This window comes from Adiantum capillus-veneris, chromosome 27 (genome assembly GCF_014529385.1).
Source record: "Adiantum capillus-veneris isolate H3 chromosome 27, ASM1452938v2, whole genome shotgun sequence".
NCBI classification, from domain to species: Eukaryota; Viridiplantae; Streptophyta; class Polypodiopsida; order Polypodiales; family Pteridaceae; genus Adiantum; species Adiantum capillus-veneris.
In genome coordinates, this window is record NC_140957.1 from 77,263,470 (window position 1) to 77,290,907 (window position 27,438).

Consider the following 27,438-nt stretch of genomic DNA (forward strand, 5'->3'; position numbering starts at 1 on the left):
GTATCTTAAGGCAAAGGATGGTCCCAAGGCAAAGGATGGTCCCAAGTGCCCGGCCTAATGCATGGCGTTGGTGGAATAAAAATAGCTGACTTGTCAGTACTTAAAACAAAAAAAAAAAGGAAACCCACCAAGTAAGGAACAAGATAGTGGGAGCATCGTAACAAGGGTTGTCATCATGCTATCGTGTAATAAAGTTTGGTATGGTTTCTTTATTGTGTACTACCATTCATATCGTATGATTCAGATTTGTAGGACGTGTCTTTCAAATAACTCCCAAGAACCATGTTGACCACATAGTCACAAGGAATGGCCATTTTTAGGTCTACGTTCCTTGTTCCAATCTCCCATTCCAAATCCGTGTTTCGTGTTTCAGACATGAGTATCCATAAAAGGGGATGATATTTCATGCATGTTGCCATTCCGATTTCCCATTCCGGGTAGCTATGCCATGTCATACTGTTGGGTATGTTGTGTCGTACAGTCATACGGTACAATTGTAGAGATATGGCAACTTCCATGATTGTTACGATCAACATACCACAATTGGAATGATGCTGTCGAGTTGCACTATGAAGAAAAAACAAAACTCTACTCTGTATTCTGCAATGTTGGAAAGCCTTCATGTAGAAAACTCTAGTCTGTATTTGAAGGTTTATGCAGTTTTGATTTCTGGTCTTGGTAGGTTACCTCTTGATCCCAAAATTAGAGGTAAACTTCATTATGTGCATGTTTTATGCAAGGTATGTAGTATTGGAGCTATAGGGATACATAGATGCTAATTTGGATGGTGATAATACGGACAAGAAGTCTATGAGGTGATTCCTTATCATCATTGGAAGTGCATAGTCGTTTGGTTGGGTAGAGAGGCAGAGTAGTGAGGAATTGTTGTGATGGCATGCCTGGTAGTTTGCCTTCACAAGCTTCTAGTAACTGGAACTTGGATGCTTCCATAGTCGCATCAGCTTGCAGCAAGAGAGATGAAAACGCAAAATCAAGGAGCTGTCCATGCAGACAAGGGAGGAGTATCGGAATTCTGGTGAGACATCAACAGATGTGCATCCTCATAACGCTCTCCGGCAATAGCGCCCTCATGAAACAAAGCCACAATCTCCTCCACCTCTGCTTTGCTCAACTTCACATCAAGGGCACCCACATTTTCCTCGAAATTCTTGACGCGAGTTGTGCGGGAATGGGTACGACATCATCCCCTTGGTGCTGAACCCAAGCAAGTGCGAGCTGTCCTGGCGTGCACCCTTTTCTTGCAGCCAACTCTTGTAATGCTTCAAACAAGATCTGATTTTTTCAAGATTTACTCCCTGCATCCTTGGCTGCGCAATCTACACTTTCAAGTACCATGCACACAGGCCAATGAATAAAAGGAAGGAATTGCGATGAGTTTTAACGTATAGATTGCACACAGACTATTCAGCATATAAATGATTCTGCAAGCTTATCGAACAGCACAACATACCTTGCGGAAATCTGTTTCTCTTGCGTTTTCTATGGTTTTTGCACCAGCTGAAAAGAACCCTGGACCAAGCGGGCACAGATAGCCCCAGATACTTCACCTTTCCTTCCTCCACAAGTGCCTGAAAAATACGTGTATTGCTGCATTTTACATGCTGGTGTGATTTCAATGTTCGCATCTGTTTGAAGTTAAATGTTCCATGATTAAAACATGGCAGCTTAGCTTGTATGGAGGTAACCTTGCGGAAATCTGTTTCTGTTGCGTTTTCTAGGATTTTTGCACCAGCTGAAAAGAACCCTCGACCAAGCGGGCTATACACAACTATTCCAATCCCGAGTTCCCTGCAATTAATGTGAGAAAAGGAGCTGTGTGAAGTGACAGTTTTATTCTTTCTGTCAACCACGGTCAACACAGCATGCATCACACACATACAAGCGTGAAGAGTAGATGAAAAGAAACAAGGATCACCTGCAGGTGGGTATGATGTCTTTCTCCACATCACGCGACCACAAAGACCACTCCAGTTGGACGGCACTAATGGGGTGAATTGCATGAGCCCGCTGTATGGTTGATGCTGAAGCCTCGGATAGCCCCAGATACTTCACCTTTCCTTCCTCCACTAGCTTCTTCATTTCCCCCACCTGTGGAGCAGAGCACATAAAAAACTCATGCCGAACAACAAGAAGTGCCTGAAAAATACGTGTATTGCTGCATTTACATTGGCTGCTGACAATGTTCGCATGCTGCTTCTATGGGTAACCTCACCGTAACTTCAATCGAACGTTGGGTCAATACGATGTTGGTAGGACAAGTCAATGTAATCCACATTTCCTCCTAAGCTAGCTTCGCAAGCTGCACGCACGTATCCAGGATCTCCATTGACGCCAAATGTGCCAGTATCCATATCAAACGTGGCGCCAACTCGGTTGCAAGCTGGACTTTATGTCTTATGCCCTTGAGAGCCTGTATACATACATTAAGAACCAAATGTTTGTAGGTTTCAACTACATTGCGATTGTGGGCTCATCAACAAATGCATACAAACACTGGCTCAATCAGAATACAACATGCACCTTAAATCATGAGAAAACAATACAGAATGAATACCTTGCCCAGGAGGACTCGTTGGTGAAGGGGCCATAGACATCAGAGGTGTCGAGGAAGTGATGTCGAGGAAGGTGAATGAGCGCGATCATGTCGGCGTCAGCTTGGGAGACCATATAAGGAGGAGGACATGCCCATACATCCCAGGCCCTGAGCGGAAACGTGGAGGCCCTGCGACCCCAAAGGAACCGACTTAACAGCAGGTGGAGCCATGTAAAATGCAGCAGGTGAAGAAATTCTTAGATAGCAGGCTGCCGTGTGTCGAGACGGGATGAGAGGAAGCTTTTAACAGCACAGGCACGCTTCGACAGGCTTTATAAAGGACGGGGCAAGGGGGGAGTCGTGACATCACATGAGCTCCTCTCCTAAAAATTCAAGCAGGATTTCAAATAATTCGTTAAAGATTGGAATCTTAAGAGATCTTTCATTTTCTTCACTTTAGCAGGGAAGGAGGTTGTGACTCGCCGGCAGGACAGCGAAGAATGTGGCTTGTAGCAAGCAGACAGAGTAGGAGAATGTGATCGAGAGTGGAAGAGCTATGTGTGCTGGACAACGACGACTGGGCTAGGGAGGACACGGGGGCGGGCAGAGGACCGGGGGCTTGCTTGTTTTATAACAAAGGGGCAAGCAATGTCACAAGCACCTGGTGCTGGTGGGATGGTTCAACACAAAGGATGCTTCCTGATTGCGGTGTGTCGGGTTCAATTCTCGCTGACAAGTGTTTCTTTTGGCTCTTGGACTCGGCAACCCACAGAGCTTGAGATGGAATATAGTGAGATTCCAATTGATAAATTGGGAGATGAACCAGTATGTGGCACCCATTATGAAAAATAAAATAAGCAAGAATCCTCTACGATACTGACGGGCGTGAGTACATCCAGGAGCGAGCAACATTAAGGCCGCTCGAGCGATAGAGATGCGAGTAGCGTAGAGTTGCCGACGAGCGAGCATATGGAGCTTGTGAGAGCACGCACAAAATCCAGATGTAGCAGGGAGGAGCAGGGGAAGCCCTGCTCTGTGGCAGTCATCTGCCCTGCTCCGTGCGAGCAGGTAGTGGATGTTCATCTTTTCATTATTGAACGAATTTCCATCGTCGTCAGCCTCGCAGGGATGCTCGATTGGTTACGTAAGCATTTGTAATCTTGCAGTCCTTCTGGTTCCGGGTCGAATCCTCGACTCTCCCTTTTAAAAGGTAGGAATCCTAAGGTAGTAATTCGTAATCTTGCAGTCCTTATGGTTCCGGGTTCGAAATATCCTCTACTCTTCCTTTTAAGAGGTAGGAATCCTAAGGTAGGCTTTGAGAGGCAAGTAGGAGGAATCTCGTACGCAAATGAATAAAATAGAGCGCGAACCACTGTGAGGCCTTATCCCACTCCTTTTGTAGCTTGGAGATGAGCCAGTATGACCTAGTGAGGGCTAGTGTTTAAGAATTTTCTAAGCTTGGTTGATGATAAGTTTAGAATCAATGGATATATAAACCACCAGGGAATTTTGCACGAGGGAATAAGGAAAGAAGTACAAGTAGCTGGAGTTTTACGAAGAACAAGAAGTAGAAGGAGAAGGTAAACAATCCCAAGAGACTCAGGGATTTTTCCCATGAATTGAGCTGAACATTCGAGTATAGAGAAAGAATCGGGATAATTGAATTAAGGGATACAACCCCAAGAGATTCCAAAGACTTTTCGATGCCTAATTTAGCCCATAGGAAAATAGAAACATTCGATATCTGTAGCAGTTTCGAAGAAAGAGCAAAGATAATTCCAGAAAGATTAGTCTGGAAAGGATTTTGATTGGTGTGTGGTACACACCACAGGAGAGAGAAGTTATTTTTCCTCGGATACATGCGCGGACCCATTACTCGCAGTTGAAACAACGAGTGAACTCTCTCTCTCTCTCTCTCTCTCTCTCTCTCTCTCTCTCTCTCTCTCTCTCTCTCTCTCTCTCTCTCTCTCTCTCTCTCTCTCTTCATTGTGCATGATCAGATTAGCGTCGTCTAGTGACCTAGTTCTCTCTCCTTTGGTCAACTTGCGGCCACACTTACACATCTAGTAACACCACATTAAAGAGTTTGAGACTTTAGAGAAAATTTGGAAATCACCAATGTCTTGAAGATTTGGCCATATGGACAGATCTCAAACTATTTCTAAGGGCCAAATACTTCCACAAGGTAGTACTTGAAAATCTCTTCCGATCCATGCTCTCAAAACTTTGGCTAAGATTTGGCCATGTCGTCAAATCTTAAGCTTTGTTTGAAAGTGGGAATCCAAGAAGTCCCAAATTCACTAATATGGTGTTTAGTCCCTGACTCCCTATCTCTCGCTCATGCCACCATCCGATATAGAAAAATATCCACCCCCTATTACCAACAACCCATGAGTCACATTGTTTGTTGCTTTCTCTCTCATCATTTGTACACACTCCATCAACTCTTTCTCACCAACCAGAGTTGCCATGCAAGCTTGGAGCCATAGAAGCACAACCACACACGTACATCTCTCTCTACAACAACGGTTCAACATCTCTCTCTCTCTCTCTCTCTCTCTCTCTTCTCTCTCTCTCTCTCTCTCTCTCTCTCTCTCTCTCTCTCAGTTGCTTGGTATTTCTTTCTAACAAACCCGCTCGCTCCACCAGTGATGCCCACATATTCGAAGGGGCATATTGTGCATGCCGTCTCCAATTCGCAAAAGAACCACTGTGTAGATGGCTGAGACAGTCTCACTGGGTGGGAATCGGCTCTTGTGAGACAAACAGTGGATCAGTTAGTAATTACCACGGTAGTTACCACAGTAATTCCCAAGGCATATAAATAGGACCCATTACATTGTAATCGGGTTGGCAATTGGGTTGGCATTTGTCGGCTGTACTTCTGCTTAGCTTTTGTCATAATCCTTAGTTCTCGAGTTGTTCTTGAGCTACATCATCTTTATCTGTAATCTTTCATCTGTAATCCTAAATACAGAAGTCCAGTATACTCCAGTCATACATACTTTGTACTCATTCTCTCTGAGTCTGAATCTGAATCTGAATATGAACATCATTCTCAGTACTTCAGTCTGTTTCTCATTCCATTAGATGTATTCCAGTTCAGTTTCTATTTCCTTTTCCAGTCTACTGCTTGAACTAACACATCACCCATAGCTGTAAACTTCTAACATTGGAATCAGCTATCTAAAGAGATCAGCTCCAATTCCATTGTGGCGATCACGGTGGCTAGAGCTGTTGCTCGTTGACTAGAAAAATCATCTCCCAGTTTGAAGTTTTTCAGCTGCAGTAATGGCACCCAAAACCAGTCGTGGCCAGAAACCATCCTACCGTGTTGACCCTATTCCTAGGAGTCAGAAAGAGACTCTGACCCCAAGCATGAGCTAGTGACTGACACTGAGGCTCGGGAGGAGCACAATCAGGCTGATGAGGCGCAGGACTCACAGCATTCTAGTCAGTCCAGACGTAGAAGGGCAGAAAGAGAAGCACGCAAGGCTAAAAGTTCTCGGTCCAGGCAGGGGGACGAGGGCGCCAAAGGCAGTAAACGAAGTCGCCATACTTCCAGTAGAGAGGCAAGGGAGGACATAGAAACTGAGATAGAGGCAGATATTAATTGGGATGTAGATACAGAAAATTGTAAGAAAACTCCAAATAGGCGTCCAGACTCTAAGATGAGAAGAGAAAGGACCAGCGGTGATTGACATGATTACACATCCTTGTTGAAAATCTCTTTTCCCGTGTTCAAAGGGGGCAAGAAGGATGATCCGGATGTTCACATCCAAGCCTTTGAGCAGTATGCAGAGCTGAAAAATATTGATGAGGATGATTGGGGTGAATACTTTCCGCAAACGCTGAAGGAGGCATCGAGGAAATGGTACTACCATTACCCGGCTTGCCAGCTCAGATCCTATAATAAACTACTTAAAGCCTTCAGACTGGAATATTCTGACAACAGAGGAGATGAGGATATTCTTTGTGAACTGGATAAGATTAAGCAGAGGAAATTGTTAGTCCGAAGCTATGTTGAGAAAATCAAGGAGTTGACAAGGCAGCGGCTGCAGGAACCACCATCAAAAAGGAACTGCGAGCATGGTTCTTGAATGGCTTTCACAACAAGAAGCTTAGGGAGCAAGAGGTGCCAGCACCGACGAAGAAATTCAATGATTTGGTGCAGCCAGCCCTGAAGTTGGAACAACAAGCTAAGAAGGAAAAGGGTCATAGGAAGAGGAGGTCCAATGGTAGCAGTCCTTCTACTGATGACTCTGATTCAAGTGGAGTTTCCAGTAATTCTGAGAGTATCTCCGATGAGAAGACCAAGGATAAGCCTAAAAAGGGGTCTTGGGCTAGGAATATTGAAGAGATGGCTGGACAAATTGTTGAGATTAGCCAGACCAGATAACCGGTGAGAAGAATGGAGACTTGGTGTTCAAACTGTAAATCTAAGGACCGTGTTTCCAATGAGTGCCCACAGTGTACTTATTGTAAAGCCTATGGCCATTTATGGAATAACTGTGGCATTAGGATTCATCATTTCAAAAAGGGCAAAGACTTGCTAGTGGTGGCATTTACGAATACCGAACCAGTAAGAGTGGAAACTACCAACGCTTCTCAGGAGGAGAAACTTGGTACCGGTGGTGCTGGTCCAGGGCGCGACAGATACCAAGAAGGTACTGGTCGGGGCCGAGGGCGTGGTAATTCCAGAGCCGAAGTCTGAATTGCTATACTTGTGGAAAGTATGGGCATTTCGCGGCTCAATTTCCAGAAACACCTGGGACTGCGGCTATTGAGGCGAAGGTACTAGAGCCAGTTCCAGTACGAGTAGTTACACGAAGCAAAGGAGTAGTGATTGAGGAAATCCCAGAGATTCCAGAAAAACTAGTCACTACTGAAAGCAGCAAATGGGCTAAACAGAGAGAGGTATGGAAGGCCAAGGTAAAGAAAAGGTGGTTGATGAATGGCAGGAGCAGAGAGAACTAGCGACGAAAATCACAGAGGATTTAGCTAAGAAGCTGCCAGAGAAGCTAGAGAGTTCTGAAGCACGGGTCATTCAAAAGATACCAGCCCAATCTTCTGAGACAAATCAGTCAAAGCCCGGCATGGTTGAGACCATGTTGGCTGCAGTATAAGGGTTGATTGAAGAGTTGGGAGCTGATAGAGGAGCTCAAAGCACTAAAATGAAGGAATGGCATTGTGAAGATATTACCAGTTCTTCAAGCTCCGACAACAACTCTGACCATGAGAAAGAGGAAATTCATGTCAAAATCTGTGACAGAATCCAGCTCACTGTGGAGTTGGAAGACATTAAAAGAACTTTGCCTAAAGCAACGAAATTCATCAGACAGCGAAGGAAGGCTGAGGCAGAGGCCAGGACAGTTGACTTGACGGTTGTCAGAGATGATGAAGTGCCGCTAATTCAAGTAGATTACAAAGTTCGGAAACAATGGGAACCACATTCCAGTGTCATTCTGGATGGAGGAGCAGGAGTAAACATCATGGGAGTACATCTTCAGCAGAGGATGGGCATCACCAACCTGAAGCCAACACCTTTCAAAGTGCGGATGGCAGATCATCGAGTAGTGCAAGCTACTGGTATGATCGAGAATATGCCGATACCAGTGGGCAAGGAGAAGTTCAAGGCCAGTTTTCTAGTGCTCGATGTGCAAGGAGCATATGGAATGCTACTAGGGCGCCCATGGTTGCGAACGGCACAGGTTGTTCACGACTATGCTAATCAAACTTTTACTCTACAAGGGGCTAGTGTGGCAGAATCCAGATTCAGACTAACAACACTAGAATCTGGAGAAAGGAGCTGAGACCTAAAGAACTATACCAGAAGTATAAGATCAAGAAGATTGAAAGGATGTTAGCAGCTCTAAATACTTTTCCCTTAGCAAAAATTGATCTTAATGCACTTCTAGTGAACAAGGAGCAGGCTGACAAACAGAAGAAGCAGTTTCTAGACCAGTTTACTGAACTCAATTCAAGAGAACGTTCGTTTAGTTGACTGGAAGGCCGAAAAAATCAATTGAATCCAGCACGCCAGATGAGCCAGCACATTTTGGGGAGGACACGGTAAATCAGAACAGTGATTTGGAACTCAAAGGGCCATCTTGGGATTACGCTGAAGAGTCAACCAATAAAAAAGGTGGCGGGCCTAACTGGTTACTCCCAGATGACCAAGAGATCCAGGAATGGAATCTAGGCTCTGAAGACAACCCTAGAATGATCAAAGTTAACAAACATCTGAACCCTACAATGAAGGAGAAAGCACACAGAATGTTCCAGCATTACAAAGCTGTCTTGCCTGGGAACACACTGATCTGAAAGGGGTGGATCCAGAGGTCTGCCAGCACAGGATACCACTGAAGCCAGATGTCAGGCCAGTGAGACTGCAGCGGTACCGAATGAATCCCAATTATGCTAAGAAGGTCAAGGAAGAGATTGACAACCTTCTCAAAGCTGGGTTCATCACTGAAGTAGCCAGTAGCGATTGGTTGTTTCCTATTGTAGTTGTTCCCAAGAAGAATGGGAAGTTGAGAGTGTGTGGATTATAGGAAACTCAACGCTCAACCATCAAGGATCCATTTCCATTTCCCTTCAAATATGTTGCTTGATGAGATTCCAGGGTACGAGATGTACAGTTCTATGGATGGATACAGTGGCTACAACCAGTTACAAATTGCTCCTGAGGATCGGGGGAAGACCACTTTCATTACAGAGTGGGGAGCATTTATGTATCTGGTAATGCCATTTGGCCTATGCAATGCACCAACCACTTTCCAGCGGTGTATGATGGAGATATTCAATGAGTTTCTTCATCGGTTCCTCGCCATATTCATGGAAGATTTCACTGTATATTCAGCCGAGGAAAAACATTTACTATTCCTGGAAATGGTTTTTAAGCGCTGTCAGGAGAAGCGGATTTGTCTGAATCCATTCAAATCTGTTTTCCTAGTTTGGAAAGGCCAGCTACTGGGACATGTAGTATCCGCAATGGAATAGAAATGGCCAACAATAAGATCGAGTGTGTTCAACAGGCCAAGGTGCCCAGGAATGCATCTGAGTTAAGTTCTTTCTTTGGGTATATTAACTTTTACAGAAGATTTGTGCATAAATTTGCCTCCCAGGCTTTACCATTGTATGAGCTCACAAAGAAAACCAGCAAGTTCAATTGGACTGCTAAGTGTGAGGAAAGTTTCCAGAGCTTAAAAAGTGCCATTACCAGTCCTTCGACAACCAAATTGGGATGTTATCTTCCATGTACATGTGGATGCTTCGGGGCTGGCGATGGGGGTGACACTAGCCCAGCGAGATGGAAGGACTGACTATCTTGTCTACTTTACCTGTCCTAGATTCAGCCAGGTTGAACAAGGTTATACAACCAATGAACGAGAGGCTCTAGGGATGGTTTTCAGTACTACGAAATTCATGCATTATTTGCTAGAAAAATTGTTTCATTTCTATGTGGATCATCAGGCCCTATTATTCTTGATTAATAAAGTCATTATTCAAGGCAGCCTAATACGGTGGATGATGTTCCTTATGGAATTTGAATTTCAAATTTTCCATAAACCTGGTAAGAACCATTGTCGTCAGAATTTCCATCGTCGTCAGCCTCGCAGGGATGCTCGATTGGTTATGTAAGCATTTGTAATCTTGCAGTCCTTCTGGTTCCGGGTTCGAATCCTCGACTCTCCCTTTTTAAAGGTAGGAATCCTAAGGTAGTAATTCGTAATCTTGCAGTCCTTATGGTTTCGGGTTCGAAATATCCTCGACTCTTCCTTTTAAGAGGTAGGAATCCTAAGGTAGGCTTTGAGAGGCAAGTAGGAGGAATCTCGTAAGCAAATGAATAAAATAGAGTGCGAACCACTTTCAGACCTTATCCCACTCCTTTTGTAGCTTGGAGATGAGCCAATATGACCTAGTGAGGGCTAGTGTTTAAGAATTCTAAGCTTGGTTGATGATAAGTTTAGAATCAATGGATATATAAACCACCAGGGAATTTTGCACGAGGGAATAAGGAGAAGAAGTAGAAGTAGCCAGAGTTTTACGAAGAACGAGAAGTAGAAGGAGAAGGTAAACAATCCCATGAATTGGGCTGAGATTCGAGTATAGAGAAAGAATCGGGATAATTCAACTAAGGGCGGAGATACAACCCCAAGGGATTCCATAGTCTTTCGATGCCTAATTTAGCCCATAGGAAGTATAGAAAACATTCGATATCTGTAGTAGTTTCGAAGAAAAGGGAAAGATAATTCCAAAAAGACTAGTCCGAAAAGGAGATTCATTGGTGTGTGCTAACATGCCACAAAGAGAGAAGTTATTTTTTCTCAGATATATGCGCAGACCCATTATTCGCAGTTTAAACAACGAGTGAACTCTCTCTCTCTCTCTCTCTCTCTCTCTCTCTCTCTCTCTCTCTCTCTCTCTCTCTCTCTCTCTCTCTCTTTCATTGTGCATGATCAGATTAGCGTCGTCTAGTGACCTAGTTCTCTCTCCTTTGGTCAACTTGCGGCCACACTTTTACATCTAGTAACACCATATTAAAGAGTTTGAGACTTTAGAGAAATTTGGAAATCACCAATGTCTTGAAGATTTGGCCATATGGACAAATCTCAAACTATTTCTAAGGGCCAAATACTTCCACAAGGTAGTACTTGAAAATCTCTTCCGATCCATGGTCTCAAAACTTTGGCTAAGACTTGGCCATGTCGTCAAATCTTAAGCTCAGTTTTAAAGTGGGAATCCAAGAAGTCCCAAATTCTCTAATATGGTGTTTAGTCCCTGACTCCCTATCTCTCGCTCATGCCACCATCCGATATAGAAATAATATCCACCCCCTGTTACCAACAACCCATGAGTCACTTTGTTTGTTGCTTTCTCTCTCATCATTTGTACACACTCCATCAACTCTTTCTCACCAACCAGAGTTGCCATGCAAGCTTGGAGCCATAGAAGCACAACCACACACGTACATCTCTCTCTACAACAACGGTTCAACATCTCTCTCTCTCTCTCTCTCTCTCTCTCTCTCTCTCTCTCTCTCAGTTGCTTGGTATTGCTTTCTAACAACCCGCTCTCTCCACCAGTGATGCCCACATATTCGAAGCGGGCATATTGTGCATGCCATCTCCAATTCGCAAAAGAACCACTGTGTAGATGGCTGAGACAGTCTCACTGGGTGGGAATCGGCTCTTGTGAGACAAACAGTGGATCAGTTAGTAATTACCACGGTAGTTACCACAGTAATTCCCAAGGCATATAAATAGGACCCATTACATTGTAATCGGGTTGGCAATTGGGTTGGCATTTGTCGGCTGTACTTCTGCTTAGCTTTTGTCATAATCCTTAGTTCTCGAGAGTTCTTGAGCTACATCATCTTTATCTGTAATCTTTCATCTGTAATCCTAAATATAGAAGTCCAGTATACTCCAGTCATACATACTTTGTACTCATTCTCTCTGAGTCTGAATCTGAATCTGAATATGAACATCATTCTTAGTACTTCAGTCTATTTCTCATTCCAGTAGATGTATTCCAGTTCAGTTTCTATTTCCTTTTCCAGTCTACTGCTTGAACTAACACATCACCCATAGCTGTAAACTTCTAACACTGGAGTCAACTATCTAAAGAGATCAGCTCCAATTACATTTTGGCGATCACGGTGGCTAGAGTTGTTGCTCGCTGACTAGAAAAATCATCTCCCAGTTTGAAGTTTTTCAGCTGCAGTAATGGCACCCAAAACCAGTCATGGCCAGAAACCATCCTACCGTGTTGACCCTATTCCTGAGGAGTCAGAAAGAGACTCTGACCCCAAGCGTGAGCTGGTGACTGACACTGAGGCTCAAGAGGACGAGCACAAGATCTCACACCACAAGTTCCATCCCCGTCTCAAGCTTCGGCAAACTCTGCAGCATTCGATCTCTCTCCCTCGTTGCTCATGAAGATACACACATACACGCACATACTTAGCCGACCTTCTTCAAACTAGACCACCCTTCAAACAACATGTCTCCCTTGTTGCTTGCACTAACATTTAATGGTCTAGTAACTTGTGTGTAGCGGACAATAGCATGAACATAGTGAGCATTTTATTAGATTAGATTCCTAATGAGAATAACAAGAGTGCTTGGGTGGAAAGAGCAACAAAAAGTATAACACCTAGTTAGATAGCATGAACACTACTTCAAAAGAGAGAGAAATTAAGCAATTGACAACAGTTGAGGGCCGGATTTGTATGGAGCCGGTCCCCCTCCAAAAGGATTTGTATTATGGTTTCTCCCATCAAGAGAGACATTTTACAATACAATCCTTTGTGTTCCTTCAATACTAGCTAGTGCTATGAAGATGGAAACTTCATGCACTAAGCACAACACTTATTAAACACAACATCAATTTCCTCACGGTCTCAGACCCAAGACCTCACACACCTTCGAAGATGGTGAGAGCTAGCGGGGTATGAGAGTAGATTGAGAGGAAGAAGGAGTATTCTTACGAGAAAGATGTACATCTCCTCACATAATCACTCATATTAGCATAGCTTAGCTTAGTAATTATCATGGTAGAGGAGATGAGCATGCATTGAAGCTTGGCTCTGGGTTGGATTTGCATCACAAAGCCAAGAGTAGTTGGTGTAGGCCTCCCTTCTCACAAGCTTGGAGTACGTGGTAAGCTTTCCATCGAAGCTTGAGAAGGAGAGTAAGAGTCTTCTTCCTTCACACATAGATTGTGTGTGTGTGTGTAACTCAATAATGCCTTTGAAAAATCAGCCCCCTATCTCTCTTGGTCAACCCTCTTGCTATTTGCTCATCCTCACACCTCATTGGATCTCCCCAGCCCTAGCGAATGAAAATTAAGCAGCATAAGTGATAGTCTTCTGACATGTGTCCCCCTTTCCTTTTGTGTGAGAGCTTTAGGTAATTACTTAATTCAACTAAACTCTCATTAGACCCCTTTGCCTCTTGGACAATAGGAATCAGGCAAGCCATTGGGCTGCTGAATGCTCATAGGACCCCCTGGGAGACTGTACAATAGTATTCTAGAGAGCTTAATTCTTATTGGTTCTTTTATTAAGTGTTTTTAAATTAATTAAACTAGATTTACTCTAGCCTAATTCTCATTGGTCCACCTCCAAGGCCATCCAATAGGAATTGAGTACACCTTGTCGGCATCTGGGCTAGGGAGCTGACATGTGTCCCTCATTCCCTTTGTGTACAAGGAGCTTGTGTGTGTGCGTGTGAGTTTCTCTCTCATCTCCTACTTCTAGGGCTTGCCCCTTCCTATGTAGGGATGGTTGAAGACTTTTGGGACACACACAAAGCATCCAATTTCCCTAGGCTTTTGACCTTTGGACACAACCTTTGAATTTTGGAACCTTAGCATTTTGAAAGTCTTAATGGGCTGAACCCTAAGGTCTTTGGAGCCCATTGTTGCACATAGCTCTTTTGCAGATGGCCCCCCCTTTGGATCCATATTTTTCCTCCTTTGGATCCCTACTGTGGCCGGTCTGCTAACTTAACCAATATTCTAGCTTTTTCTCCCCTAGCACTTTCCCATATTAAATGATCAGTTTAACATGAGAAAATCATTTAGGAGAATTAAATATTAATTATTATGACATTAACTCTCTCTTGAAATCATAGTCGTCCTCTACTATGGGGTAGAGAAGATAAAGCATATTCATTAGTCCTTTTTCCTAGCGGGTAGAGGATCCCTATGTTACCCTACGACATCGTTCCAGAATGGATGACTAGTCCATTTGGCGCTTGAGAGCCTAAGCTGCCGCAAGCATGTTTGCACATTAGTCCTATCAATATTCCATAGTAGAGTGACAAGCTCTACTTGGTGTTTGGGAGACGTCGTCTCCGCAAACTTGATCTAAGCATGCCTACTACTTCATTTTTGTGCACAATAAAGAAAAAGAGAGTCTTATAAGACAAAAACTTTGTTCATTTTAAACATTTGTAAATTTTCTTATTCTTGGGAAGCATTGTAAGCATTGACAAGGTTTAGGTTATCCTTTAATTGTATGCCTTGCATCCATCTAGCATCTTCAAAAGGATAATTCTTAAACTTAATAAGATATCGTGAGATAGTCTTACCACCTCTTAGTACCTTGTCTTCATGTCGGAGAATAGACTCGGGTTGCAACACCTCTTCTTGGTCCTCGATCTCTGGTGGGTCTTCAATAGTAGGTTCTTGAGGTGGCTCTCCTTTGTAAGGCTTTAATAGGCTCACATGAAAAGCACGTGTATGAGCCAATGGCTGGGCAACTTGAGTTGATAGGCCATCTTGTTGATTGGCCTAAGAATCTGGAAGGGAGCATACTATCTTTTTGCTAAGTTAGCATAGTACTTTTGGTGTCCCGTAGGATTCTTGCCCGTTGTGTGCCTTAATCGAGCCTTGGGAAATTTGAGTAAGACCCAATCATTTTCTTTAAAGGCTTGGGCTCTTATGTGCTTGTCAGTAGCAGCCTTTTGCCTTTGCTATGAGATAGAGATAGCATCCTTAATCTTTTGGAAAGATTCTTGTAGGTCTCGGCTATACTCATCCACAGCGAAGATCTTCCCATGTACCTTAAGTAGCAAGGGACTTTTTGATCTTCCCTCAATTAGCTCAAAAGATGCTTTTCCCGTGGAAGTATGTACAGTGTTATTGTAGGCATACTCCACTAAAGGTAAGTACTTCTCCCATTGGGATCTTTGATCTACTTCCGTTACATAGGCTTTTAGTAGATCGAGAATTATTAGGTTAGCTATTTCACTTTGGCCATCCGTTTGCGGGTGATAGGCCGAAGAGAAATTTAGCCTTCTTCTTAAATTCTCACAGAGACCCTTCCAGAAATTACTGGTCATTCTAGGATCTCTATCCGACACTATGGACATTGGCAAGCCATGGTACTTGAAGATTTGTGAAATGAAGAGGGTTGCCATTTGATGGGCTTTGATAGTCTTTTTGACAGGTATAAAATGAGCTTGTTTACTGAACCTGTCTACTATCGTCCATATTCCCTTATTCCCATGGATAGACTTAGGCAATCCAAAGATAAAATCCATGGATATGCTCTCCCATGGTGAATTAGGGATTGGAAAAGTTTGAAGAAATCCAGGTTGCTTCCCTCTATCAAACTTCGTCTTTTGGCATACCACACTTTTAGAAACATACTCTTGTATGTTTGCTTTCATGGTAAGCCAATATAAATATGTTTCAATCCCCTTTAGGGTAGAATGAATCCCTCTATGCCCTGCATACGGAGGAGCATGAGATTCATTCATTACTTTCTGACGTAGTGAGCTAGTAACACATAGTCTATTTCCATAGAGAAGATAACCATCTTGTAAAGTAAATGGTTCCTCTTTCTTCCCCTAGTGCAAGGGCTGAAATCACATCTCTAAAATCGAGATTAATAGCATACTCATCTATCATAGAAGATAGATCATTGTGAGTTGCTATGGAAACCGCATTCACTCTCAACCGTCTTGAGAGTGCATCAGCCACTTGATTATGCTTGCCAGCAAGGTGAGCAATATGAAAATGAAATTGCAAAAGGAAATTTGCCCATGTCATTTGTTTGTCGAAGAGCTTGGTCTGCGCCATGAAGTACTTAAGACTTTGGTGATCTGTTCGCAGAATGAAAGGAGTCCCCAATAAATAGTGCTTCCATGAGTCTAAGACATGTAGAACTGCGAGGAGTTCCTTTTCATATATTCCTAGAGCTTGCTCAACAGGGTCGAGCTTTCGACTTTCATAGCCTATGGCGTGCCCTTCTTGGAGCAAAACATCTCCAAGGCAATCATCACAAGCATCACATTGGACCTCAAATGGCTTTGAGAGATCCGGTAGTGTAAGTGCAGGTTGAGAGATAAGTTTTTCAAAAGCATTGTTCTCCTTGGCAGACAATGTGTACCTAACGTTTTTCTTTGTTAGGTCATGTAATGGTCCTACTATTAGTGAGAACTTTTCTATGAAGCATCTATAGTATGCACACATACCTATAAAGCTTCTTAGCTCATGAAGATTCCTTGGTTTAGGCCATCCTTTTATTACCTCTAACTTTGATGGATCCATTTGGATGCCATCTTGAGAGATAATGTGACCTAAATACTGAATCTCTTGTAAGAAAAATTCACTTTTCTTTTGATTAACATAAAGTTTATTCTCTCTTAGAACTTGAAATATTTGTTTCTTGTGTTCGTCTAATGAATTAGAGTAGATGATAATATCATCAAATAACACTCCAGTAAAGGTTCGGTGAGGCCTGAATGGCTTCTCCATCAAGCGATTGAATGTGGCTGGTGCATTGGTCAAGCTAAAAGGCATGAAAATATATTCATAAAGACCAAACATGGTGCAAAATGTGGTCTTTACAATGTCTTGATCAACTATCCTTATTTGATGAGAGCCACTTTTTAGGTCAATCCTAATGAAGTAGGTTGACCTTGTAGCTTATCAAATAGGTCTTCTACCCGTGGAACGGGAAACCTATTTTTGATAGTGATCCTATTTAGTGCTCTATAGTCAACACAGATATGATATGTGCCGTCTTTCTTTTGCACTAGTAGCACAAGAGAACAATATGGATATGAGCTAGACCTAACCATGCCCTTCTCAACTAACTCATGCACTTGCCGCGCAATCTCTTCTTGTTGAGCTTGAGAAACTCTATAAGGAGGTTTGCTAGGCAGTGAATTTCCTGGAAGAAGTTCAATTGCATGGTCATCATTGCCTTGTTTAGGAGGTAGCTCACAAGGGATGTTGTCAATAAAGACATCTTAAAACACCTTGAGAAAATTGGATAACTCTAATTCCTTTTGGTTGTGTATATTTTCTTTTGTTAAAACATTAGGTTCATTTTGAGAGTCTTTAACAAAAATCATGTACACGAAATAGAGCTCTTTATTGACTTATTGAAAGCTTGCGTATGTACAATGGGTATGGTGTTACCCGTTTCCTTAGCATCTATGTACATATCTTTTTCCCTGAACCTAAAGGAGATTCTCCTTTCAGGGTATTTAACATTGGTAGCCATGCAATCAAACCATGGTGCCCCTAGGATTACATCCTCATGCTTGAGAGGAGAGATAAAGACGTCCTCTTTGTCCACATAGCTTTGGACATGGAGCCTCAATTTCCCGATTAAGGGAGTGACTGAAGCTTCTTGCCCTTGAAAGCACCATCTGCGGGTAGGACATCTCCCATCTCATAAGCTTGTATGCCTAGCTTGGTGGCCAACTCTGTGGATATGAAATTGTGAGTAGAACCAGGGTCAAAGAGAAGAAAAGCATCATGCCTTTCCCCAAGCGTGGCATTGAGGAGATCCTTTGTGCTGAGTTTCCTCCTCTTGGATTTCGACCAAGGTAGCTCTAGGAGGCTCATGGTGGTTGTTCTTTTGGGGACAAGCACAGTACGCATGCCCTTGCTTGCCGCACTTGAAACAACGGTTATCCTTGCGATAACACTCAAGCTCTTCAGGAGAGAGTTTGTTTTTGCCTTTGTAAACTCCCTTCTCTTTAGCTTTCTTGGAATTGCCCTTAGGAGACTTTAGACATTGTCCTTCCCCTTAGAATCATTGGAACACTTATTTTCCGTGGGCTTAGAATTTCTTTTAGCCCCCGTTTGGAAATTGATTCGAGAGGCCACCATAGTATGGTGTATAACCGCCGATATGGTGCGTGGCCTTTGGGAGTTGACATACTCCACCATTTCTTCAATTAAGCCTGCACAAACTTTTTCTTTTGCTCTCCAAAATCCAACTTTTTAAAGACAGTGGCTTTGAGTTGTAGGTCCCAAAACTTGTCTACATATTTGTGAATGGATTCATAGGGAGAGAGCTTCAAGCTTCGCCATTCGGTGAGTACTTTGTCTTTGGCATCGGTGGCCAAAAACTGCTTCATAATGGAAGCTCTTAAAGCTTTCCATGTTTGTGGAGCTTCACCATTGGCCCATAGGCTAGACCACCATTGCCTGGCCGATTTTTGAAAGTGCATAGCTACATGGTGTAGCTTAGAGCTCTAGACTCCGTGAAGCCCTCAACTCCAAACGCCACATCGAACTGTTGGATAAAGGCCAAGACTTTTTCTGTAGCACCAAAAGTGCCATCGTAGGTAAGGAAAGAGATGCTCTTCCCTCCCTCTTTGAACTTCTTGAGCTTGGATGACCTCTTCCATGTGGCATAGGATTCCCTATGGCCTCTTCTTTTTGATGGTTCAAAGGTTGCACATCACTTCCTTCAGAAGATGAAGAATTTGAGGAAGATGGAGAAGAGGGTGACCTCTTTCTCGCCTTTTTCTTGCCTTGATCTTTGTTGTCTTCACCATCACTTTCATAAGAGGAAGAGGATGAAGAATATGGAGGAGAGGGTGTCCTCTTTCTCGCATTTTTCTTCTCTTGCTTTTTGTCATCCCTTTGTGCTCTGATACCAATGTAACATTTAATGGTCTAGTAACTTGTGTGTAGTGGAATAGCATGAACATAGTGAGCATTTCATTAGAATAGATTCCTAATGAGAATAACAAGAGTGCTTGGGTGGAAAGAGCAACAAAAAGTATAACACCTAGTTAGATAGCATGAACAATACTTCAAAAGAGAGAGAAATTAAGCAATTGACAACAGTTGAGGACCGGATTTGCATGGAGCCGGTCCCCCCTCCAAAACGCTTTGTATTATGGTTTCTCCCATCAAGAGAGACATTTTACAATACAATTCTTTGTGTTCCTTCAATACTAGCTAGTGCTATGAAGATGGAAACTTCAGGCACTAAGCACAACACTTGTTAAACACAACATCAATTCCCTCACGGTCTCAGACCCAAGACCTCACAGACCTTCGAAGATGGCGAGAGCTAGCGGGGTATGACAGTAGATTGAGAGGAAGATGGAGTATTCTTATGAGAAAGATGTACATCTCCTCACATAATCACTAGTATTAGCATATCCTAGCTTAGTAATTAGCATGGTAGAGGAGATGAGCATGCATTGAAGCTTGGATCTTGGTTGGATTTGCATCACAATTGGACCTCCCCAGGCCTAGCCAATGGAAATTAAGCACCATAAGTGATAGTCTTCTGACATGTGTCCCCCTTTCCCCTTTTGTGAGAGCTTTAGGTAATTATTTAATTCAACTAAACTCTCATTGGACCCCTTTGCCTCTTGGAAAATAGGAATCAGGCAAGCCATTGGGCTGCTAAATGCTCATTGGACCCCTTGGGAGACTGTCCAATGTCTTCTAGAGAGCTTAATTCTTAATGATTCTTTTATTAACTATTTTTAAATTAATTAAACTAGATTTACTCTAGACTAATTCTCATTGGTATACCTCCAAGGCCATCCAATAGGAATTGAGTACGCCTTCTGGGCATCTGGGCTAGGGAGCTGACATGTGTCCCTCATTCCCTTTGTGTACAAGGAGCTTGTGTGTGTGTGTGTGAGTTTCTCTCTGATCTCCTACTTCTAGGGCTCGCCTCTTCCTATATAGGGATGGTTGAAGACTTTTGAGACACACACAAAGCATCCAGTTTCCCTAGGCTTTTGACCTTTGAACGAATTTTGGAACCTTAGCCTTTTGGAAGTCTTAATGGGCTGAACCCTAAGGTCTTTGGAGCCCATTGTTGCACATAGCTCTTTTGCAGATGTCCGCCCCTTTGGATCCCTATTTTTCCTCCTTTGGATCCCTACTGTGGTCGATCTGCTAACTTAACGAATATTCTAGCTTTTTCTCCGTTGGCACTTCCCCACATTAAATGATCAGTTTAACATGAAAAAATCATTTAGGATAATTAGATATTGATTATTATGACACTTGCTTTGTGTCGATGACGAGAACTATCTTACTAGAGTGCTTGAGGACTCTGATGCAATGGCCACAAATGAGTTTGCATTGCATTGGCTGTTGTGTTGATTTGCAGATACTCGCAAAAGTTCCAATATGGTCTATTTTGGAGGGTGTTCCCATTAGATTAGGTTATGACATCTCTCTCTCTCTCTCTCTCTCTCTCTCTCTCTCTCTCTCTCTCTCTCTCTCTCTCTCTCACACACACACACACACACACACACACACACACAGTACACCCAACATTGATACCCTATCACACCGCCACTACTCTACCTTGTTTAAAGCCTTTCATATCCACTTGAGTTCAAAGGAGGAGCTAGGTCCTATTGATTTCAACCATCTCTAGTAGATAATCACGAAGACCATAGAGAGGCTTCATTGGAGCTTTTTTCATGGTGCCAGATTTGCAAAAGACAGATTACATGGCTTCAAATTACAACATACAATGAAATCGACCAAAAATAAGCAAAAGAGGTTGGATGTTGATGGGGGCTTTTCACAAGCCAAGCTCCCATACCCCTCTTCTCTCGTCCCCACCCCATGAAAACCCCCTCTTAGGGAGGGAGTGATAAAAAGCATTGGAAAAAGTAAGAAAAAAATAAAGTATGATTATGTAAATATATAAGAAAGGTAAAATAGGCCACCTCATGCCTGCGGGGTAGCCCATCCCCACCTTGCCTCCTTTTTCTTCACTGTTGCCCCGCCGTGTGTCCCTTTTCCTCTCCTCCACTCAAAAGGTCAACCCCCTCTCTCTTCCCTTGTCCTTTCTCCTTTCTCTCTCCCCTCAAGCTACCCCACCTCTCACCAATAATGCATTATAACTCACCAATAATGCACCCTAACTCACATGCAACTTACCCTATCTTCCAAAATAGTATACCCCACCCCCTCTTTCTCTCTCCTATCATATCCCATGACCCAAATACCCCCCTCTCTCTCTAAAGGGCGCCATGTCTCTTGTCTTGTAGCTAAATAACCTTCCCCACACTCACACACACTCAGTTTCACTGAAAAAGGTGCCCACAGACCCATCCCCACCCGGTGGTTACCTGATTTTTCTTGTGTTCACACACATCTGCACACAGATTCACCTCTGAGCACTCCCCTCTCTCCCCTCTTGTAATTACTTTATTCTCCATGTCACCTCTCACTTTTTTCATCAACCCATCTCTCTCTCTTAGTCTCTCTCTCATGAGACTGCTGTTCTGGCACATATACACACAGCCAGACAAGTGGGGCCCACAGTCACATGGCCTATGTAGATAATGATTTCTTCATTTCTAAATTCTAGAATTTCTTCCCCCTCCTCCCCTATATAAAGAGGGGTCACCATCACACTGAAGACACACACAACATCACCAAAGAACACACTATGCACTGTGTGTGCCTAGTGCACACACACACACACACACACCCACACCATCACCATCACCGCAATCACCATGCTTGTCTTGAGCATGACCTCTACACCCTTGGCTATGGACGATGAAGGGCAACTAAATGAAGGATGATGGACATAATCCTCGTGCGAGTCTTCGCCATCAACTCCCACCTATCCTCCATGTGCTCTACCACTCTCTCCCTTCTCATTCCCCTACCCTATGCTCCCCATTTCATCGCCTAATTCTCTAAATAAAGCTTGAGGTTTTGTGAGTATGTTTTCTTGCAATGTTTTGCCCATGTGAGGTGTGCGGAATCGCCACCTAGTCTTGTGTTTTGGAGTGAGCTTGTGTATGTGTGAAGGGTGTGCGGATTCGCCATCCTTTTGTGATGCCTAAGTACTAAGCCGCTATACCCCCTCCCTCACTCTCTCTCTCTCTCTCTCACTTGATCTCATTCCCTTTCCTTTTCATCATTACTCCCAAGCATCCATCTCTCTTGGATGAAAACTTTGTTATGGTGGTGTGTTGTTTGCGTCCTAGCCGCTAAAGCTAGGTGGTGCCCCCTGTTTGCTTTACCATGACAGGCTCGAGGCGCGCCATTCGGTCCCCGGTGTTTTAGAGGCCGTCGGGGTTCGGGGTTCGCTTTGCTCCCGTCATTTGGTGTCCCCACTGAGGATCTTTTCATGAAACCCTTCAGTTTACAAGACTGAAACCCTTAAACTATTGTGAATGGATGAATGGCTAGCAGGATTTGCTAATTGGACGACAGAAGAAGAAGAGCTCCAAGCACAACTAGACGAACTCCGCATCTCCATCGAAGCTCGAGTGCCAGGCGTAACGGTAATCGATTTGCAGTGGGAGAGTCAACCAACACGCCAAACCCAGTGGATATACATAGGCCAAGTGCCAAGAAGAAGAAGGAGAAGGTCGAAACCATGTCCTCAACCTACAACCAACCCACAACAACAAAATGGAAGGAGCTCTACACAATAGAGAATCAACACTATTCTACTTTGAGAATCGGGTAACTCAAGTCACCGAGGTAATTATCACAGTCAGTTTTCAAGTCGCACCTGATGCTGCAGCACAGATAACGGAATCATTGGCTCACACTCTCACTAGAGAAACTAGGGAGCTACTGAGTTTGTTTCAGGAAAGAACACCACCCTCTCCCACAAGCTTGGACAGTGACTCTAAGCTTCACATGAATCAGTACAACCTACCTCAAGACAGATCACACATACCAACACGTGTACGCTCAATCAAGGTAATACTGGACTTGAAGGCTCACTACCAGCACGTCATTGACACCATGCTGGGTGGGGGTGGTTTTTGGAGGTTCTGGCATCAGATCAACCATTTGTCTTACCTTTGGTACAAGGCAATGTACCGTTTGAAGTTTTAATCTATGTCCTAGTATAAGAGGGTATACACGCCTCCTTGTAAAGAAGAAAAAGACTTTTGCAAGTTAAGCAGTGTGTCTTTCTAGCTCTCTCTTAGTAATCATGGCAAGTGTAGCATTTCCAACATTTAAAGGAAAGAAGGGGGAGGATTTGGTAGCAGACTTCCTAGATGACTTTGAAGTAGCATGTGTAGTGAGCAACAAAGATACGGATGAATCCCGGGTTAGAATCTTTAAGCATCTCATGAAGCTAGAAGCTAGATCATGGTACAATGCACTTCCACAAGCAACCAAGGATGACTGGGAACCCTTAAAAACTGCTTTTAAGAGGCGCTTTGGGGGAGGTACCACTTCAGAAAAGTTGTGGGACAAGTTGAGAGACTTGAAGCAGGAGGGTCTTTTAGAATATGCCACCTATGAGTCCAAATTTGTGGATTTTGGGAACGGTGGGTTGAGTCACTGGCTAGGGGGGAAGCTGCACCCGATTTCCTAAAAAAAGATCGGTTCACGCATGGCTTATGGCCGCTTCTCAAGGAGAAGGTGAAAGGTAGATTCCCGGCTACGATATGAGTTAGCCGTTGAGATTGCTCGCCTTAAAGACAAGAAGCTGCGAATGAAAGCAAAGAAACCGAGTCAACAGAATCAGGAACATCGCTGACCAGCAACTACGACAACCACCATTCCACCACCACCACCGGCTCTTGGGGTAAGAGATGACCAACAAGATATGTTGGCCCATATTACTGACCATCTGAAATTTGTCTGTCCACTTAATACAACAAGGGAGGAGTCAAGAAAGAGATCAAGACCCTGGAAGAGCAGGACGACAAAAGGGAGTATCATTGCTACAACTGCGAGAAGACGGTCACGGTATGTACTACTGTCCCAAACCACGACAAAACCTAAATAGAGGATGTAGGAGGAACCAATTGTCACCCCCTAGATAAAGAACACCCCACCCCGAGCACACACCCCCACCAACACAAATTCTACGTCCACCCAAAACCACTACAAGCATCCTATCCCACCTCTTCCACCAGCCCCACCACCACGCTGTAAACATCATAAGGCTAGAAGAGAAAGGAAAAGCCATAGTAGTGGATCCACCCAGAGCAAAGAGAGGGACAATGGTAAGGAGAAGGTAACCTTTTTAGAACCACTTGAAGCCATGACTGTGAAAAGAGCTAGAGGGAGAAAGCTACACAATCAGATGATGAGAGAAGCATGAGAGGAGAAACTAGCAAGAGGCCATCCAGGCCACGACGAAATTGGGCATCACCGACTTCCAGCTAGGGGAAAGTTCTAACCCTATGATCTAACATTGGATGTGGCAGAGCAAGGACCAAGGATTACATGGCCACAACTGCTACATCTTGCACCAAAAGTAAGGCGACAATGGTCTAAAATGGTAAGTACAAGACGCTCCAAAACAAAGGTAGCCGGAGCAATTTCGGGATGCAACATGGATGACATCCTTCAATTGTCGACGTAAACATAAAAGAAAGAGGGTTGGAAACACCTACATTGATGAGGTGCACAAATCTGTGTAATGAGCGAAGCTATGATGCTTCGATTAGGGCTCGAGGTTGACAGGCCTTCTCCATGCAAGGCAAAGATGCAAACAAACGCAAAAGTAAAGTGTGTGGGTGTGGTAAGTGCCTGAAAATCAAAACTTTCAACACTGAGGTAGAGGTAGATGTTTTTGTAATGCCTACTAAGGGGAGGCTATCCACTAATTTTTGGAAGGCCATGGTTGATGGCCATGAAGGCAAAACAGGACTGGTTACTAGCCTTCTACGCATGACCGGTAAGAAAGGGGAGACAATCTACTACGACATGAGGATTGGCAAGCAGAAGCAAATGAATCTGGAAACATCGGCAGATGAAACCACTAGCGAATCATCCAGTTCTGAGGAGGAGACCACATCCACCGACGAAAGTGACAGTTCCATTGATGTGATGGGTATCATTATGAAGGATCCACAAAGGGTAAGCACAACTGGTGATCCATCACCAAAAGGGAAACCCAATGAAGAGGAGAAAAATCACCTGCCTAGGAGGAAGTAGGTTGAAGGGTATGTTGTCTACGAATTAACACTTGAGGAGAAAGATAGTTTTTGCAAATGTTGATGGATTTCCTAACCTGTCATTGACAACTATGAAAGAATCACAGGCATTACAGTGTGGAACATCATATTAAGCTGAAGGAAGGGGTAAAACCAGTTGTGCCAAAAAGCTACGACGATGGGGGAATACAAGAAAAGGCACTCTTGCCGAGGTAAGGAAACTGCTGGAGGCGGATTCATCTATCCTGTAGAAAACTTAGAATGGGTGTCACCCGTAGTGGTGACGCCTAAAAAGAATGGTAAGTGGAGGTTCTGTGTTGACTACAAACCACTAAATGCAGCTACAAAGAGAGACCACTTTCCTCTCCCTTTCTTGGATGAAATTCTGAATGAAGTAGCGGGTTTTGAATGCTATACCGTCTGTGATGGTTATTCTGGATACTTTCAAATACGCATAGCCTTGGAAGATCAGCTAAAAACCACTTTTATCACGCCATGGGGTTGTTTTGCATACAGGGTTATGCCATTTGGTCTCACAAATGCACCTGCCACATTCCAAAGATATGTCACATATGTTTTTCAACCGTTCTTTGGAACATCCATAAGAGTGTTCATTGATGATTTTTGTATATATAGCTCCCGTATTTCACATTTAGAAAAGGTAACTGAAGGTTTGGCCAGGTTGCAGAGCCTAGGTGGGCAATTAAATGTGGATAAATGCCACATTGGGGAGAGTAAAGTCATTCTACTAGGCCATGAAATTTCAGCAAGAGGTATCAACGCCGACCCAAGTAAGGTGTCCGCACTCATAGCCCTACCTTCACCAATGACCGCACGTCAACTGGTCTCTTTTCTACAGAAGGTGAGGTACTTAAGTAGATTCATACATCTACTATCACAACTTGTTCTACCACTGCAACAACTCACTCAAAGATCAACTTTCACTTGGGACGAGAAAGCGAACATCACTACAACAAGGTAAAGGAGGTCTTAGCCACTCTGCCAACTATCTCACCACCTAAGTGGGATGAAAAATTCTATGTCACCTCAAGTGTTGGTGATGACTCATTGGGGGCTGTGCTACTCCAAAAGGATACGACGACATCTTTCATGAGGCCAATCTACTTCTCTAGTCGAATGATGACAGCAGGAGAGAAAGGTTTCACCCATGTGGAACACTTAGTCCTAGCTCTTAGATTTGCAACTACAAAGTTTAGGTCATATTTGCTGCCTAAGCAATTTGTGATTCTAACCAGTTTGACTACATAGTACAGGTAGAAAGCACGACAAGGGCAAGTTTGGGGGGACTCATGACCTACCAAGTCTTTGAAAGGAAGGAGAAGCAATCTAAGGAAGGAGAAGTCCGATTACCTCCAGTACCACCGATGGTAGAAGGAGCATACTCTCTCTACTTTGATGGAGCCTACAAGCGAGCGTCCGACAAAGCAGCTGTAGGCATAGTGGTCTTTGATGACAAAGGGACAAAGGTATTTTCGTTGGGCCAATTGTTAGATTCACATTCTAACAATGAAGCTGAGTATGCAGCACTAACCAAGGGTCTACAATGGTGCGTCTCGCAAGGTGTACAACGTCTTAATGTATTTGGGATGCTCTACTTCTAGTAAGGCAAGTAAATGGAGCATGGACATGCAAGAATCCTAGTTTAAGGACTCACTTACGTGGTGTAAAAACCTTGTTGGGTAAGTTTGAAGAAGTTCAAATACACCATATCCCAAGGGCTCAAAACCAAGAAGCAGATGCCCTAGCAAGTGAAAGACTACAGGAAGTGGTGGTTGGAGCAATAAAACTAAAGCCCCCTCTATTTCAAGGAAGTGATGCCTTGCCTGACATCATGCATTTTTTGGAAACAGGGGAATGCCCATCAGATTTAACAAAGTGACGGAAGCAATGGCTGACGCGGAAGGCCACAAGGTATCGACTCATCAATGATGGTTTGTACTGTAAGGGTAAGGACCAAATACTCAGGAAGGTCCCTCTCTCTCAGGAAATCACGGGAGTAATTGCTAGCTGTCACGACGGGGTTTGTGGTGGTCACTTTGCCCTAGACATAACAAGTAGGAAAATCTTGCAGGCAGGCTTCATATGGCCTAGCCTCAACCGTGATGTACACCACTGGTGCAAAACATGTAAGTTGTGTCAAAAGGCCGGCACTAGGTCACTTATGCCTGAACCACAGACACCTAT

General features: G+C 43.6%; 1 pseudogene; it reads right to left on the bottom strand.

Annotated features, from left to right (window-relative positions):
- Positions 1 to 703: 703 nt before the first annotated feature.
- On the bottom strand, positions 704 to 2,785 carry LOC147422230 (putative aldo-keto reductase 2; annotated as a pseudogene).
- Positions 2,786 to 27,438: the final 24,653 nt, after the last annotated feature.